Source organism: Ursus arctos, unplaced genomic scaffold (genome assembly GCF_023065955.2).
Source record: "Ursus arctos isolate Adak ecotype North America unplaced genomic scaffold, UrsArc2.0 scaffold_20, whole genome shotgun sequence".
Classification (NCBI taxonomy): domain Eukaryota; kingdom Metazoa; phylum Chordata; class Mammalia; order Carnivora; family Ursidae; genus Ursus; species Ursus arctos.
Genome location: NW_026622875.1, coordinates 44,491,294 through 44,507,641, shown reverse-complemented (window position 1 = coordinate 44,507,641; position 16,348 = coordinate 44,491,294). Strand labels below are relative to the sequence as shown.

The window sequence follows — 16,348 nt, the reverse complement described above, 5'->3', positions numbered from 1 at the left end:
CCAAGCGGACCTGCCCATCTTTCATACTTACCGTCCTCTGGGGTTAGGGACCCTACTGCTCTACCCCAGGCCCAGTGTCACAGCTTCTGGTATCCAGAGCGAGACCTTCCGAGGCGGTGACCTATGCTCCCTTGAAGGATGAGCTCAGCACCCATCATTGACTATCTCCTGCCTCAACAACCTCTTTCTCCCTCTCTTGGAACCTATCATCCTGTGAGGGTTCTGCCTCCTCTAAGGGTGCCCGGACACATTTCCTTCCAGTTGATTCTGTGCACTGACCCTGATGAGGCTGAATGATGGATTTCATATAGATACAAGGGAGTGCCAAAATGCAAACATTTAACACAAAATCCCAACTATGAGAGGTCAACATAGAAAGAGAAAATGAGGAAAACAGCTTATTTTTCCCTTGCCATTCCACCGAATAAGTGTAAGACCCAGGGTAAGCACACATCCCATAGTGTGAACATATTGTTGTATTAATTATGATTCTGCTTTTAAAAATAATATACATATTTATATATAACCCAGCCCCTAAATACAAGCCAATTGTCTACTCTGGCATTCAACTAAAGGAAAAATGATTTTTTTTTTTCCAGGGCTGGGGAAAAAAGATTTGGAGATGGAGTACATCTGTTAAATGTATACAATACTAGAAGCTATGACAAGTCGTAGGTATTTTCTACTGTTATTTTGACTACACATGATTTTTGTCTTATTGTTTAGAGCCTACCCCTTGTTATAAAATATGTATCTGTTATAAATATTTTTAGGTCTTTACTTACATATTCTCCCAAAGGTTCACATGAAGGCCTTGCCCCTAACACTCATGGCATGATGTGGGAAAGAATGGTGCTTCTTCCATTCTCCTCTCAGGGTCCTCCTGTTCCCAGAGGTTTGTGTAATAAAGCTTAACTCAGCAGGATGCAGAATGTGTGTAGAATCCTTATAAGACACCAGGAAATGTTTTCTTCAAAATGCTTTCTTCAGGCTCAAGATCGTGGCCTTCTCCAAAATTCTGCATCTGGGATGGGGCAGAAGCCTGGTGAGCTGGGACTGCAGGAAAGCACAGAGGGGCAGGTAAGACAGAGATGCAGAAAGACAAGAGTTGAGTCTAGCGCACGAGCCATGCACAATGGTCAACTGAAAGAACAATCTAGCTTAGCCTAATTTATTCTGGACTCACATAAAAGACCAGTCATAGAAGATTAGAGTTGGATTAAGTTCAATAAATTAAATTAACAATAAGTTAAATTTTTATGCTCTTGTAGCTTTCAAAAGTTCACGGACACCTAGCTTTGTCCTGCCTTGTCATTTTAGAAACAAGGACACTGAAGCCCAAGGCGGCCAAAACTTGTCCAGTTACACACAGGACACCAATGCGCAACTGAAGGCAAAGACTTTGTTTCCTAGGAAGATTTCGTTTTTACATTTCTACATGGAAACTTCTGTTTACATTTCTTCAATATCATCAAGGGTTCTCTGTTACCACCATTTTTTTTTAAAGATTTTATTTATTTATTCGACAGAGATAGAGACAGCCAGCGAGAGAGGGAACACAAGCAGGGGGAGTGGGAGAGGAAGAAGCAGGCTCATAGCGGAGGAGCCTGATGTGGGGCTCGATCCCAGAACGCCAGGATCACGCCCTGAGCTGAAGGCAGACGCTTAACCGCTGTGCCACCCAGGTGCCCCTGTTACCACCATTTTTTTCAGACACTTTTTATTTTTAATTTTTTAGAGCAGTTTCAGGTTCTCAGCATAATGGAGAGGAAAGTGCAGAGATTTTCCCATGTAGTCCCAACCCCCACACATGCTCAACCTCCTCCACTCTCCCCTCCTAGTGGCACATCTGTTGTAATTGATGACCTTACACTGACATGTCATTGTCACCCAAAATCCAAAATTTATGTGAAGATCACTCTTGGTGTTGTACATCCTATGAGTTTGGACAAACATATAATAGCATCTATCCACACCATCACACTCTCCTGCAGATATTTTTCACTCCCCTGAAACTCCTCTGTGCTCTGCCTTTTCATCCCCCCCTCCTCCCTAACCCCTGGCAACCACTGATCTTTTTACTGTCTCCATAGTTTTGCCTTTTCCAGAATGTCATGACCATAACTTTTTTAAGATTACGAAATAACAAGATAAACTGCTTTCAGTGCATTCAAGTGACAGCGTTCTTACTCTAGTTCAGCCAGAAATACAGCTTTCCTGAAAGTTCAGGGCAGAACTGTATAAATAAGGATGTCCATGTAATGGCCAAAAATGGTGGAAAGTAATCGAAGAGCATGTATGTGTGTTCTTCTACCCCATGCTGGCTCATGTCGAACCACTTTTAAAAACTTGTTTCTTGGGGCGCCTGGGTGGCACAGAGATTAAGCGTCTGCCTTTGGCTCAGGGCATGATCCCGGCATTATGGGATCGAGCCCCCCATCAGGCTCCTCCGCTATGAGCCTGCTTCTTCCTCTCCCACTCCCCCTGCTTGTGTTCCCTCTCTCGCTGGTTGTCTCTCTCTCTGTCAAATAAATAAATAAAATCTTTAAAAAAAACAAAACTTGTTTCTTAGAAGTCAGTATTGCGAACATTGTATCATGCCCAGAGCGTGGTCAGGTGACTGTTCCAAAGAGATCCCTCCCTGTGCCTACTCGGTGCTGTCTGAAAAGAAGCAGCTCAGCGCTCCCAAAGCACATAATAAATCAAGCCCAGCTTCACCTCCCAAGGTCCTCGAAGACTCCCAAGGAAAATCCACATTCAAACAAATCTGAAGAATGCTTGGTTATCCTAAACTAGGCCAGCGTCTGAGAGACCGACCATGCAGTGGAGGCCTCCTGGAGCCCAGGCCTGCAGAAGCTTGGCTTGGGGGCGCATGTCCTGGGAGAGGCTTGCATGACTCCAGCCACTCATGCTCTCCAGCTGCCACGAAAGGTCAGGCTCGTCTTGGGAAGGGGAGCCAAGAATAGTTAGATGCTGTTCCACTGGGAGCCCAGGTCCCCAGAGAGGGCTATTCTGGGAGCAAAGGCATAGTTTACGGCATCCAGGTCATGGGGGCTGGAGTGTCGGTTGATCCTCTCCCAAGTGCCAGGGCAGACGCTGTGTCCTGTTTGTGTAAGTATCCTTAGCATTGCACCTAGCTCCTAGAACATCATAGGCTCTTAGCGGATGCTTTTCGAGTGAATAAATAAACAGCATTTAGTTAATCCTCAAATAAAAGATATCCTCTAAATGCTCAAAATCTTTCTTTATCCGGAGTTCTTAATATAGGCAGTCACAGAGACTGCTTCCGTGGCGTTAGCTGTCAGCAACATTGGTCCTATTATTAGTGGCTTCCTATCCTCTCACCTGGCACAGCGTCGGCACGCTGTGGACCTCCAACTCATCTCAAAGGATAACCCCAGGAAATCGTGTGCCCGCTCGTGTACGCAGAGGACGTGCTCGGAGCCGTGGCTTCTCTGGGTGTGCCCATCATTTTTTTATTTCCAAATAAATTTTTTTTTTAATTTTTTTAAATTTAAATTCAGAACATGCAACTTGAATTAGAAACTTAATTAATAATACCACCTCTCTGTCTTGCTCTATTGTATGTCCAAATAATGCTCTGAGATTATTTTCATCTGGAAGAGAGTTACTCTCCTGCTCTTTGAGTTAAAACCAGAGATGATATTTTGTCTTTTTGTAGGTGATTCCATAAATAGATCATGGGACATTAACCATGGAAAAAGCTCTTCGGATGGCACATGGGAGTGCAATTACATTCACAATTATGAGAACATAAGTAAGTGTGTGTAAATTGTAGTAGCTTTTAACATACTTTTTGAGCAATTATAGCCCTACTGTATTTTGCCAAGAACGTTCCATTTTGCTTCTTGATTCTGATACACTAAATGGGCTTCCTTAGACCAGAGATTGGCAAACCTTTTCGGAAAGGCCTCTTGGTAAATATTTTATGGTTTGCAGGCGGTGCAGTCTCTGTTGCATGAGAGCAGACATAAGCAATCCATAATGAATGACTGTGTCTGTGTTTCAATAAAACTTTATTTATGGTCACTGATGTTGGGATTTCATACAACTTGTATGTGATGCAGAATATTATTTTTTCCTTTGATTTTTTTTAAGCATTTAAAAAATGTAAAATCATTTTTAGCTCATGGGCTGTAAAAACCAAGTGGCAGGCCAGATTGGACCTACAGGCCATAGTTGGGTGACCCCTGCTTTTGACTCCCTCAACATCATGACCAATGCCTCTCATTCACTTGTTTTTCCTCGGTGGCCGGCTGACTCCATTCAGACCTGTCCGTGGCGAGTTCCAGCACCGGCGGCCGAGCACCTACTCGCACTGCCCTTGGCTGCTACTGGATAGCTAGTCTCACCAGTAACACACCCGGAACTTTTGTCTCCTCTTCCCATTTTGAGAATAGGGTGGAAAACCTGCACTTCCGGGTGTAAGTCTGGCATCATAGAAGCCATGGAAGGGGCTAGATCTTGCAACCCAGAAGCACAGAGAGGTTAACTTCCAATGGGGCAAACTTGGGCCAGTGGGAACCAGTAGATGGGAGGGAGCCAATCAATCCGTCCACGGTAACACAACTTCTTCTACAAACTGTCCTGAGACATCCTACTGGACTGAGTGTTTGCACTGGCCAAGTGCAGGGCTGTGCCCACTGACATTATATATCTCCTAGCAATGGATTCCTCTGATTTCCTCTCTTACTTTCTTCTTTCTGTACTCTTGTTGCCCTAGGTTTGCATGTCCCAAATAAAGCACCGGCACTTAATCCTTGCCTCAGGCTCTACTCCCTAGGGAACTCAGCTAAGACATTCTTAAGAATATATATAAACATTTACTAAAAGTTTCCCAGTCAAAAAAAAAAAAAAAAAAGTATCTAACAGTCAGTGTGCTTGGAATACATGGCAAGGATTGCAAATTCAGCAAGGGCCAGACAGTTAACATAAATTCAGGAGACAATGATGAGTGGTGGCAAACTAGAGACCTAGCTTTCATCTAAAGAGAGGAAATAAAATTCAGCTTCGCTCATGACAATGCCGTGCAGGAGAGAGGGCTCAGTAGTCCCAGATCTTTCTATTTTTCCAGACCAGTTGTCAGTCTGGCATTTTGTGTGAATTTTCCTTGTTTTTAAATGTTAGAAACTAATTTTAAAACTTTAAACTCCATGTAGGGTTAAACATATCTGTCTGTGTGCTGAAACCGGTTCCTGTAACCTCTGGCTTTATAATCGTGGGAGGGAGATTGGATAGGTGATAAAATGTAGAAGCAGCAATCAAGGAGAGTGGGGAGGGTATCACTGAGTAACAGGTGTGTCTCAGGTATGTCTATTTTTCACTTGTCGTCTCCCCAGGAATTTGAACAAAGCGCCCAAATATTCACATTTTAGGGCTCTGTTCTGTTTCTTAAACTCCAAGGACTTGACCTCTGATTTTTGGAAAAAGCGTGTACTACCAGTCCTGGGATGGTGTTTATGATATGGATTAAGACAGGAAATGACTGTTGACATCATCTCTTTCCAGCCTCACGCCCAGTGTTTGGCTCTTCTTGGGGACATCCCCCAAAAGGAGGAGCCTCACTTCCTTGAAGACCTTGGCTCAAAACCGCTCAAAACATTTTATTTCATATTTACATTTGTATGGATATGAATATTACATTCAGCTTACATTTATTTACTTTATCTTTAACTCTTGACTTTATATTTATCCCCAGGCAATATATGTCAAAGGTGCCCTATTCAACGTAGGAATCCTTAATATTGAAAACAGTTATTCAGTCTCATAAAATCTTTCTTCTTTAGGTTAAAACTGCTGGGCTCCTTTAACCATCCTTCCCAAGGCATTATTTTAAGTCTTTTCACTATTTTCTTAATCTTGACTGAACATTTTCCTGGTTGCCTAAATCTTTTAGGATCTGGAACCATACCCTGAATAAATACTATAGAAAGGACCTGATTAGTATAGGGTAAAATTACATGATCGGTTTCCACATACAGGATGCTAAATCTTGATTAATTTAGTTTAACAGTACATTAGTTCTTTAGGTCTTCATGCTGCTGGTACCTGTTATGCACAACTGCACAGGAATTAATTGCTTGCATTCTTTTAAATTTGTACATTTCCTGAATTCACGTTAGACCAGCTCTGTTTTATATTTCAAGTCTTATTTTTTCTTTGTTCCACTTTCATCATCAGCTGATTTCATTTCATTTCATTTCACTTTATTTTATTTCAGTGTACGTAGTTTGCAAGCTACCTCACGCACTTTTGGAAATGAGTTGAAGTGTAAAGAAGTAATATATATAACCCTGTAGCCGATCATTTTTATTTCTCATAGCTACAGAGAGCAATGCTATTTTCTCCAAACCAGCCTGGATTAAAGGTTCACATTTCAGTATTCCTTTGGCAGTCTATCAATTCATGTTTATTTACAGAAATGAGTCCCATGGAGGTGTTTGCTAGCTAACATGTTGTTTTTCTAACTCTCCATGAGTATACACATTTATAAGTGGATATATAAATATATATAGGTCTATGCATATAAAATGAACATACATTCCTTGAAACATTATCTAATCCAGAATTCTCAAGGTTTGCAGCTGTCGGTTTCATTGCTTTAGAATAGTGTTTATGGCCATCTGCTCCTGTCCCATTCTTCAACCTTACAATTATGTTTTCATGAGTTAATTTTATCAGAAATCTCAAGAGCTCCATTCTGCCTTATATCAAATCATCTGGTGAATAGCTATGTCAACCCCAGCACCAAGAACACTGGCAAATTCTCTTCTGGAATTTAGATGGTATCAGGCAGGGTTTGACCAGAGAAAGAGAAGCACCAGAAGTGATAAAGAACAAACTGTCTTTTTGCAGAAATGTAACCTTTCACCGTGACGGGAGGTGGTTGAGAGGTTGATGTATGGCCGTTGTTCTAACGCTGAAGCTGGAGTCTGAAGTCAGCAGGGCAGGCGGTGGAGAAGGAAAGACAGGTGTGAAGCAGGAGGGAGAAAAAAAAAAAGACAAACAAATGCAGGAGGACTATCTGAAACCCACAAGGACAAACCGGAAGGCCCAGCAGCCCGTGTCTCGAAGCCTCCAACTTCAGGGATGTGAGTGACCTGTACCACAAATGTGTTAAGTAAGCATGCACTGGCGTGGGAGCTGGGAACCTGGAGGGGCCATCTGTGGGCAGCCGAAGGACCTGTGTGTCTGGCATCTTCTGCCCATGTCCACTTGTGCATGCGCTGACCTTCAGAGCTTTAAAATAACATGATAGATGCGTGTATGTTTCTCATGGCCCATGCTAACGTGGGATTATGCAATGGAAGGAATCCCGAGAAACCGAGTTCCTGCTTAGCTGAGTTGACACAAGATCCATGTGACACGTAGATTACCCACCCAAGCTCATATTCCCTAGAGACAGTCTGAAGTAAGAGCCTTCGACTTCTTCCCATCCTAAATCCTTGTCAGGTTCCTCTGGCCCTTTTCCCAGTTCTGTCCTGGGGAAGGCAGGCCTGGTGGCTTCTTCCTTGGCACCCCAGTCCCAGGTTCAGAAACAGATCGCCCTGCAGAGGATGGGAGAAGAATGCTCTGTTGGGATCACAGCCTTTCCCAGATGGGGCTGTTTCTCCCCTTCCCCCCTTGGGGTGGGGGCTGCAGCCTGGTTCTCATGGCAGTTCCCAAGTAAACAGCTCTTACTTCCTGGCTTTCTCTAATCAGGGTGGCAGGGGGATGTGTCCACCTCTGCAGCAGCCTTCCTGTGTTGACGACACTGTTTGTTCTTCCCATCTCCCCAGGGAGAAGCCGCCTTATCTTTTCTGTGCAACATATTTGGAAAAACACATTTTTCTCTCTTAAAGGAATTGATTATTGTGTTTCTTGAGACTAAAAAGAAAAGCCTTTCTGGATCCAAACAGTGACTTAAAAAAATAATCTAAATTCCTCTTACACAGCAAGAGAAAGAGCTATGATGGTGGTGATTGGTGGTACATTTTGGATCACTCTGTGCACTCGAAATATAGTGTGTGTGTGTGTGTGTGTGTGTGTGTGTGTGTGTGAGAGAGAGAGAGAGAGAGAGAGAGAGAAAGAGAATTTGAAATATTTTCCAAACACCAGACCTACATTTCTTGTTTTAAGTAACCTGGGAATTTAGGGTGTTGGTTGAGGTGCTCAGGGTTTGGATAAGAAAGTCGAAGGGGCGCTTAAATACAATTTAATTAACAATTATCTCTCAAAGAGACCTAAATACAGAGAACAAACTGGTGGTTGCCAGATGGAAAAGGGGGGGCGGATGGGCAAATAGATGAAGGGGATTAAGAGGTAGAAATTTCCAGTTATAAAATAAATAAGTCACCGGGATGAAAAGATGAAAAGTACAGCATAGGGAATATAGTTAATAATATTGTAATAATTGACATGGTGACAGATGGTGACTGGACTTATCATGGTGAGCATTGAGTAATGTACAACACTGCCGAGTCACTCTGTTGTACACCTGAAACTAATCAACACTGTACATCAGCTATATGTCAATAATATAAATAAATAAATAAATAAATAAATATCTCTGTACAGAAATTATTTGTATGGGGGGGGGTTTCTAGATTCAGGCTCCCTGGTTTGTAACAATAACTTTTGTGAAAAAGTTTTAAATATATATACATATATTTGATATTTAATATAGATACATGTATATTTAATATAGATATATGTGTATTTGCAATTACGAGGAAATTTGTCAGTAACTCTGTGTTCCAACTGTCATTTTCAGGTAGGTTCCCATCTTTCCTTTCATTCATTTAAGAGAGCAACCAAGAGCTACAGGAATTTTCTCTCAATAATACAATTCTATGTGCAGGACTCTTGGTCCGTTTTCTTTCCTTGATCTTTTCTGTGAGGTTAATTAAGGCTACGAAGTTGAGGGGAGGGTGGAGTTGCTTCTGGATCCTGCATTGGTTAGAATAATGCATTGTTCCCCTCTAAATATTGCATTGTCCTGGGAGACTTTGTGTATATTTTCACTTTTGAGAGAAGGTTGGCGAACTACAATATGTTGTTTGTGTGTGTGTGTGTGAGTGTTCAGTGTCTTAATTGTCCAAGAAAATATTTTCTGGTCTCAATATTAAATAGGCATTGATGGCATTATGTGCTATGTTGAAAGCATTAGGCTCTATTTGGACTCAGAGATGAGCCCTCAAGAATGTCCTAAATTAGTTGGTGAGATAGTCATGCAATTAACCACAGTACCAAGCAGAAAGAACTAACTGAAGCAAGCAGGGGTAGACACAATGCGTTTGGGGAATTTAGAGAGAGGAGGAATGATTCGTCTGATTTGGGGGGGGTTGGAACTTATCAAGGTCAAGTTGAGTTGAGTTGATCCTTGAAGGATAAGTAGAAAAGAGATAAGAGATGGATACATTGGTTTAAAGGAGCACATAGCATTGGCTGGACCAAGAACTCTTGTTTCATTTTTTATAGATTTTTCTTCATCATCTTTTTCTTGTTTGGAACATTTTGGAACACTGCCTAGGGGTGCTTTTGTGGGCCAATCTATGGATCAGAGCAAAGGGTGAAAATGATGTCCAAAATCTAATACTCGGAGCTAACAAACTGAGAACCTATTCTCTGCCAAGCACTTTGCATGGATTTTCCCATCTGACCTCTGCAATCAACCTGCAAGTGAGGTCATATTAATGTGTCTATTCGGGGCTTCGATGGATCAGGTAACTTGCAAAAGACACAGTCAGTAGGTGATGGGGCAAGGATTCAAATTCTGGTACTCTAAATCTGGAGACTGAACTCTTACATATGCTAATATGCCACCTTAACAGGAAACTCAACAGCCTATTCTTCTAATGCAGATAGATCTGAAATTTGCGCTGGTCCAAGCAATGACTGCTTATTTGTCACCCAGCACACTCATGTCCCGGGTATGGCTGAGGACTAGAGTGGGTCACCATCCTCTCTCCTCCCCTCCACGCTCCTCATTATCCCTGGAGCCCTTTTCTCCCCCTCTGGCTACTCTGCTATAAGAACTTAATTCTTGTCCCAGCTCTTACCCTCAAAGCTACCTGCCTTTTTTTCTCACATTAGGAATCACCTGAGATTAATATCCCAGTGATTTTTATTTTAAGTTTTATTTTCCGACTAACAGAAATGTACAACTTCAATAATCTGCAAATTGTAATAAACATGCTTTATGTTGCATCTGAGAATGATGTCTCACGGTACATCATAATCCCAGAAAGATCTCCTAAAATGTTATTTCAAAATAACATAACCTGCCTTTATAAACCTGTGTTTTCTAAATGGTTAATTGAAACTGACCAAGGCCTTAATTATTAATTTCCTAGGACAGGACATTCACTCATTTGGTTTTGTGTCCTGGATCCTGAGTACTTTAAGAAAAAGCATGAGACTAGTATGAAGCAATTCTGATTCGGCTACTCATCGGTCGGTTAACATCTTCAAGATACCATCAGAACGTAGGTCTGTCTTACTCCAAACAAATCCTGTGTTCCTTCCACTAAACTGTAAACACCTTACTTTGGAAGGACCGCATGCCGTACTTTTCAAAATTCCAAGCAAGAACAGGAGTTTCTTTTTCTGTTGAGAAAGATCTTTGTTAAGGAGCCTAGGATGATCCAACTCGATGTAAACATAAGGGCCTGAGGCTCGAATGCTTGTCTTTACAAAATCACACTGGCTACATGGCCTAGACACCTGACCATATATTTCACTTCTTTGGCGTAAGCCGTCCATTTTTCTTGCAGGTGGAAAATTACTAGTATTAATACAGTCTTGGCCCAGTTAATGAGGTGCACTTGAGCCCTCCCGGTGGGAGCAGGGCCTAATTGCATTTGCAAGCAGCCACCTGCAGGCATAAATTGTCAGTTCAACACTGCACATTGGGGGCGGACAGCAAAGCTTCCAATACTGTTCGATTGTCCCTATGGGCATGCCGTTTGGTTCAGAATGTTGAATATTTGTGTGGGTGTGTGGGTGAGCATTTGATTTGTGTGTACAAGAAGGGGGGTGTGGAAGAGAAGACAAAGAAAGGCAGAGAAAGGCAACTGTCTTTATTTGAGCCTAAATATAAAATCCAAACCTTTTAAAAAGTATATCTTTAAAACCATCACACGCATATGCTTCCACTGTCATAGTCCAGTTGTAATCTTTTCCTTAGAGAAGTGTGGAACCGAGTTATTTACCTAAGGATTGCCACAGGCTCACACAGACCTGGGCATGCCAGGACTGGTCCAAGCAGTGTGCTTGCTTGGTTAGTTTCTTGGGAATTCATTCAAAATGAAGCTAGTTTAGTACATATGGAGTGAGAATAAATAAAGGAAGTGGTGAGATCTTCCCTTTGTTTTCCTGCGTTCTACTAGTTAAAAAGAAATCCACCCTACTTTGGGGGAAAAAAAAGTGAACTTTTGATTTTATTTTTTATAGACTGAATTGTAATATTAATCAGGTTTTAGCAGTAGTTTTTGGTAAAACATCTCGGGAAAGAACAAAACTGTAATTACACAGAGCAGGGTAAAATCATGGTGACTCAACTAGCTGAGTCATCTCCTATCAGAATTGACGTCCTTTTGCAAAGAACAAAAAATATTGTCTAGCAATTCGAAATTGGCAGGAGAGGTCATTTATAATGATGCAGGAGAAAAAGAGAGAGCCTGTTTCATAATTTTAGTTTGGGTTTGACAGCAATTAAATTCTGAGCTCCCATGGAAGGGGATACACTTGATAAAGGTCTGTCACTGGAAATCAATGCCATTCTTTTCTACTTTTGCCCTTTACTTCGTCTCTTGGTCTGCCTTTTAATTACTTTTCTCTAACAGTTTCCTCCTCTTGCTTTTGGCAACACAGGAGTCATGCAGACCTCTGATGATGGCACCAGGAAAACTCTGGAGTTAAAAAAAAAAAAAAATCACCTGGTTCTAATGACCTCTACTGCCACCTGCTAGGCTGTGACATTGGGCAAAATACACAGCCTCTCTGGCATCAGTTTCATCACTAACAAAATGGGAATAACATTAAATTCAACGTTATGAAGTTGTTGAGAGAATTCAGTGATTCAAATTACATATGGCAATTAACTAGTATAGCTCTTGCCCCATTGGAACTGCTTATTAAGGGACAAGAATTCTTGTTATTATTTTCAAGAGGCCAAATGAATACTTTCTTCCTTAATAAAATTGTAACCTCTAACTATCCAGGGGTTTTACAATAAAATTATAACCTCTAACTAATCTGTAACTATCCAGAGGTTTTGCTAAGAGAATAGATATATGTTACATTGCTTATAATTTTTTATCAAGATATAATCACCTACAGTTAAATACATTAAGTGTCCAGCATATAATATGTATAAGTGTACGTGTGTGGTTGTGTGTGTGTATGTGCATGGGTGTTGTTATGGTCAGAACGCTTGTGCTCTATGCCCCCAATTTCATAGGGTGAAATCCTAGCCTCAAAGATGACGGGATTTGCAGGCAAGGCCTGTAGGGGTGATTAGGTCATGAGGGCGGAGCCGTCATAAATGGGGTTAGTGCTAAAGAGACCCCACAGAACTCCCTAGGCTCTTGGATCTTCCAAGGTAGGACAAGAAATCTACAACTCGGAAGCCGGCTTTGTGACCTCAGACTTCCAGCCTCCAAAACTGTGAGCGATACATTGCTGTCGTTGATAAGATTCTCCATCCGTGGTAGCTTGTTAGAACAGCCTGAGTGGACTAAGACATACGTGCATATGCAGATAGGTACCTAGGTAGATAATAGATGGATAGACAGGTAGAGATAGGTAGCCCTGTAACCAAACTCCAATCCACATGTAGAATATTGCGGGCACCTGGGTGGCTCAGTTGGTTAAGCGTCAGGTCATGATCTCAGGGTCCTGGGATGGAGCCCCACAGTGGGCTCCTTGCTCAGCAGGGAGCCTGCTTCTCCCTCTGCCTGCCATCCCCTCTGCTCATGGTCTCTCTCTCTCTCTCTGGCAAATAAATAAATAAAACCTTTCCAAAAAAAGAAAAGATGTATAGTATTGTCACGCCCCCAAAAAGTCCTGTTTTCTTTCTTTCCTGTCTGTGGTCCTCTCCTCTGGAGTCAAACACTATTCCGATTTTTATCCCTGTGAACTAGTTTGGCTCTTCGAGAACTTCCATATAGATGGAATGACACAGTAAGCACTTCTTCTTTTTTGGGCTCTTTTAGTTCTATCCAGTGTTTTTGATTCATCCATGTTGTTGTGGGTATTGGTCATCTGCTGTTTTCATTCCAGGAATGTTCCATTACGTGACTATAACATATTTTCTCTATTCTCTTGTGAATGGACGTTTAAGTTATGTCCGGTGTGGTTTGTAAATTACTTCAGTTGAGAGTACGGTCTAAATACTTTTGCATTAGATGCTTTTATTCTACATCTTAGCTTATGGCACATTTTCTAGGCATTTCCAAGCTTATATGCATAGGGTACAAGAATCTAATAAACCTAGATTGTATGCTTTAGAATGGAACTTTAGATTCTAAAAGATAAGGGGGTGTCTGGGTGGGTCAGTCGGTTAAGCATCTGCCTTCACCCCAGGTCATGATGGGATCAAGTCCTGCATGGGGTTTTCTGCTCAGTGGGGAGTCTGCTTCTTTCTCCCCCCCTTCCCCTGGCTTGTGATCTCTTTCTTTTTTCCACGCTCACTCTCTCTCAAATAAATATCTAAATCTTAGATTCTAAAAGATAGATAGATAGAGGTGATAGACTCCAAAGTAGCCCAAGTACAGAGTGTATTTGTAAGTTTCTTTGTTGCCTGACTCCTGCTAGTGAAACATTGTTTCACTTGTCCTGAGGGGACCTTTCCTGTCTGTGCTGTCAGAGCACTTGGAAGGACAGAGGGTTGGCACTTCTTGAGTTTACTCACTACTTTATAAACTGTTATACCTGTTTGATTATAAATGTTTCTATGTGTGAAAGCATTTGTTCTTGGATTTGTTTTCATTGCAACCTGGTCATGATAGTTGGGAAAAAGTACCACCACCAGTTGGAAGTTACTGATACTGACCAAAAAAAACCATGATGGTTTTGAATGACATAACTGGGTTAATACAAAACAATATATTGTAGGAAATTTAACTGTAATACAGAATCGTTATAAGGCAAAGGCTGTTGTTGTTGTTTTCATTGACCTAACCATCTTCTAATGGCCCCAGGTGAGAGTTTTTCTTTAGCAAGGGTTTCTAGTTTATACAAACAGATGCACCTTACAAGTTAACCTTCCATTTCCAAGTCGAAAGAATCCAGCTGAGTCACAGTTGATATGTACCCAGGGAGGCTCACATTCGGCTGATGCTCTTGTAGATATGATCTTGTGGGTCTCAGGCTTCTCACCTACTACCACGTTCTTATTTTCTTCATTGCCTGCCAAGGAATGTCTTAAAGGTTAGTTTGATCCCGCTCTATGTTTAGAAGCGTGCCTTTACATGGGTTTCAGGTTTTTGTCTGTTTGCTGGATATTTTGCTTGTTGTTGTTTTTAAATTTCCTTTCTCTCTTTTTCCCTTTTCTCTCTTTCTTTCTAAACTCTTTCATTTTCTTTCTTTCTTTCTTTCTTTCTTTCTTTCTTTCTTTTTCTTTCTTTCTTTCTTTTATTTTCTTTCTTTCTTTCTTTCTTTCTTTCTTTCTTTCTTTCTTTCTTTCTTTCCTTTTCCTTTTCCTTTTCCTTTTCCTTTTCTTTCTTTCTTTTTTTCTTTTTTCTTTTTTTGAGACTTCAATAACAAGTGGGATTGTTGGTTCAATTATATGGGCTGCATTTATCCATCTTATCACTACCTTTCCCTCAAATGAAAGTTTGCCATTCACATGCCCTTACTTCCTAATGACCTCATTCATGCCAAAATTGGAACTTGGAATCTGAGGTCCAGATTTTTCTCTGACTCAGTTTCCTGTGTTCTGAAAGAAACTCCTTTTTCCTATGTTAGTTGTCATTCTTCCTTTGTTAAGGCTTAAGTGGTGTTAAGGTAAATTCTCATGTTATCCTCTAATGCCAATTTGAGCCTTTTAAAATATTGGAAGCGCTCCCACCAATGAATTGTGTTCCCACAATTTCCTAGCATCATTCATTGCTCTCATTTCACAGATGCAAATACAAAAACACATCCTTTTGTACATAACAATCATAAATACTTTCCCAAGGTCAGGAATACTTGTGTCAGGAAAGCCTTATTTTACCAAAGAACAGGATGTCCTGATAAACTTAATATTCTGAGAATTATCATATGTGCCTATCAAGGTTCCCATTGTGGAGATTTCTACTCTCACCCCTGAAAAGGGGTAAACCCTTGGTCTGTCTTCACTGCCTTCCAAGGGATCCAAGTATTAACTCAAGGATTCACAAATTGTGAAAGACAAATATTTATATCACAAGGGAAAAGAAGGTAACTTTGATGATTGAGCATTTTTAAGGTTATTCTGATGTGTTAATCCTACAGCTATTTCTGTTTTGTCCCTAATTGTTTTTTCTTTTGACTTTCATCTTAATGTTTGCTTTTGTCAGTTCTAGAATTTCTGATTTTCACTATGGGCTGGACTCCTGTGCTAGTCAGTTTTTGGTTGGCCTTATTTTTATTCCTTTTTTTTGGTGATGAGTAAAGCATAGCTCTTTGCCTCAGCCCAAACCTGATCCTGACCCAAAGAATTTATCTCTAGAGTCTCATCACTTTATCAGTGAATCTCCTGTGTTCACCTGAGAGTGCTTTGACTCTGTGAGAAGTTAATGGGTGTTTTGTAGACAAAAAAAAATCAAAAAGCAGAGCCAGCTGTTTTCTACTTCAATAATCGAAATCTAAATTAAATATGAGAAAAATAGAGAAAAATAGAAAGCACATGTATATAGCTCTTACTATTCACAATAACTTACCTTTCAAAATGATAAAAGCAGGAACTTGCAAGTAGGTGATGTGATTATGACCTTATTGTTCAGAAAAGCCTTCCTGACCAAGTGTGGATTTTTCATAATTCAGAATCAGGCTTAGATCACCGATCTATCACCTCCCAAGAGTGACTTGTTAGTGACTCTTCGAAGATTGTAGCCTGCAAAGGTTGGGTCCCAGGGACTTGGAGTCAAATAAATTTGTCCAAGTTTTTTGAAGAGCTGTGATATCCCAAGTATATTACTTACATGTTCGAGATTTGGTTATTTCCTTTATAAATGAGGATCCAAATATTTATCTCAGAACATAGTTGTAAAGACCTAATAGCCTAATATATACACACACACATTGAGCAGATAAGCTGGAGTAAAAATGGCTGCTTTGATTATCCTGACAATGATTATAAAGCAAAATTTATAGAAGAAAC

General features: G+C 40.8%; 1 long non-coding RNA gene across 1 annotated transcript; it reads left to right on the top strand.

Moving 5' to 3' along the window:
* Positions 1-3,048: 3,048 nt before the first annotated feature.
* LOC123000916 (uncharacterized) lies at positions 3,049-8,500 on the top strand. Its single transcript, XR_006409292.3, has 4 exons — positions 3,049-3,111; positions 3,683-3,778; positions 6,877-7,112; positions 7,800-8,500. It is a non-coding gene; the product is annotated as an uncharacterized LOC123000916 (long non-coding RNA).
* Positions 8,501-16,348: the final 7,848 nt, after the last annotated feature.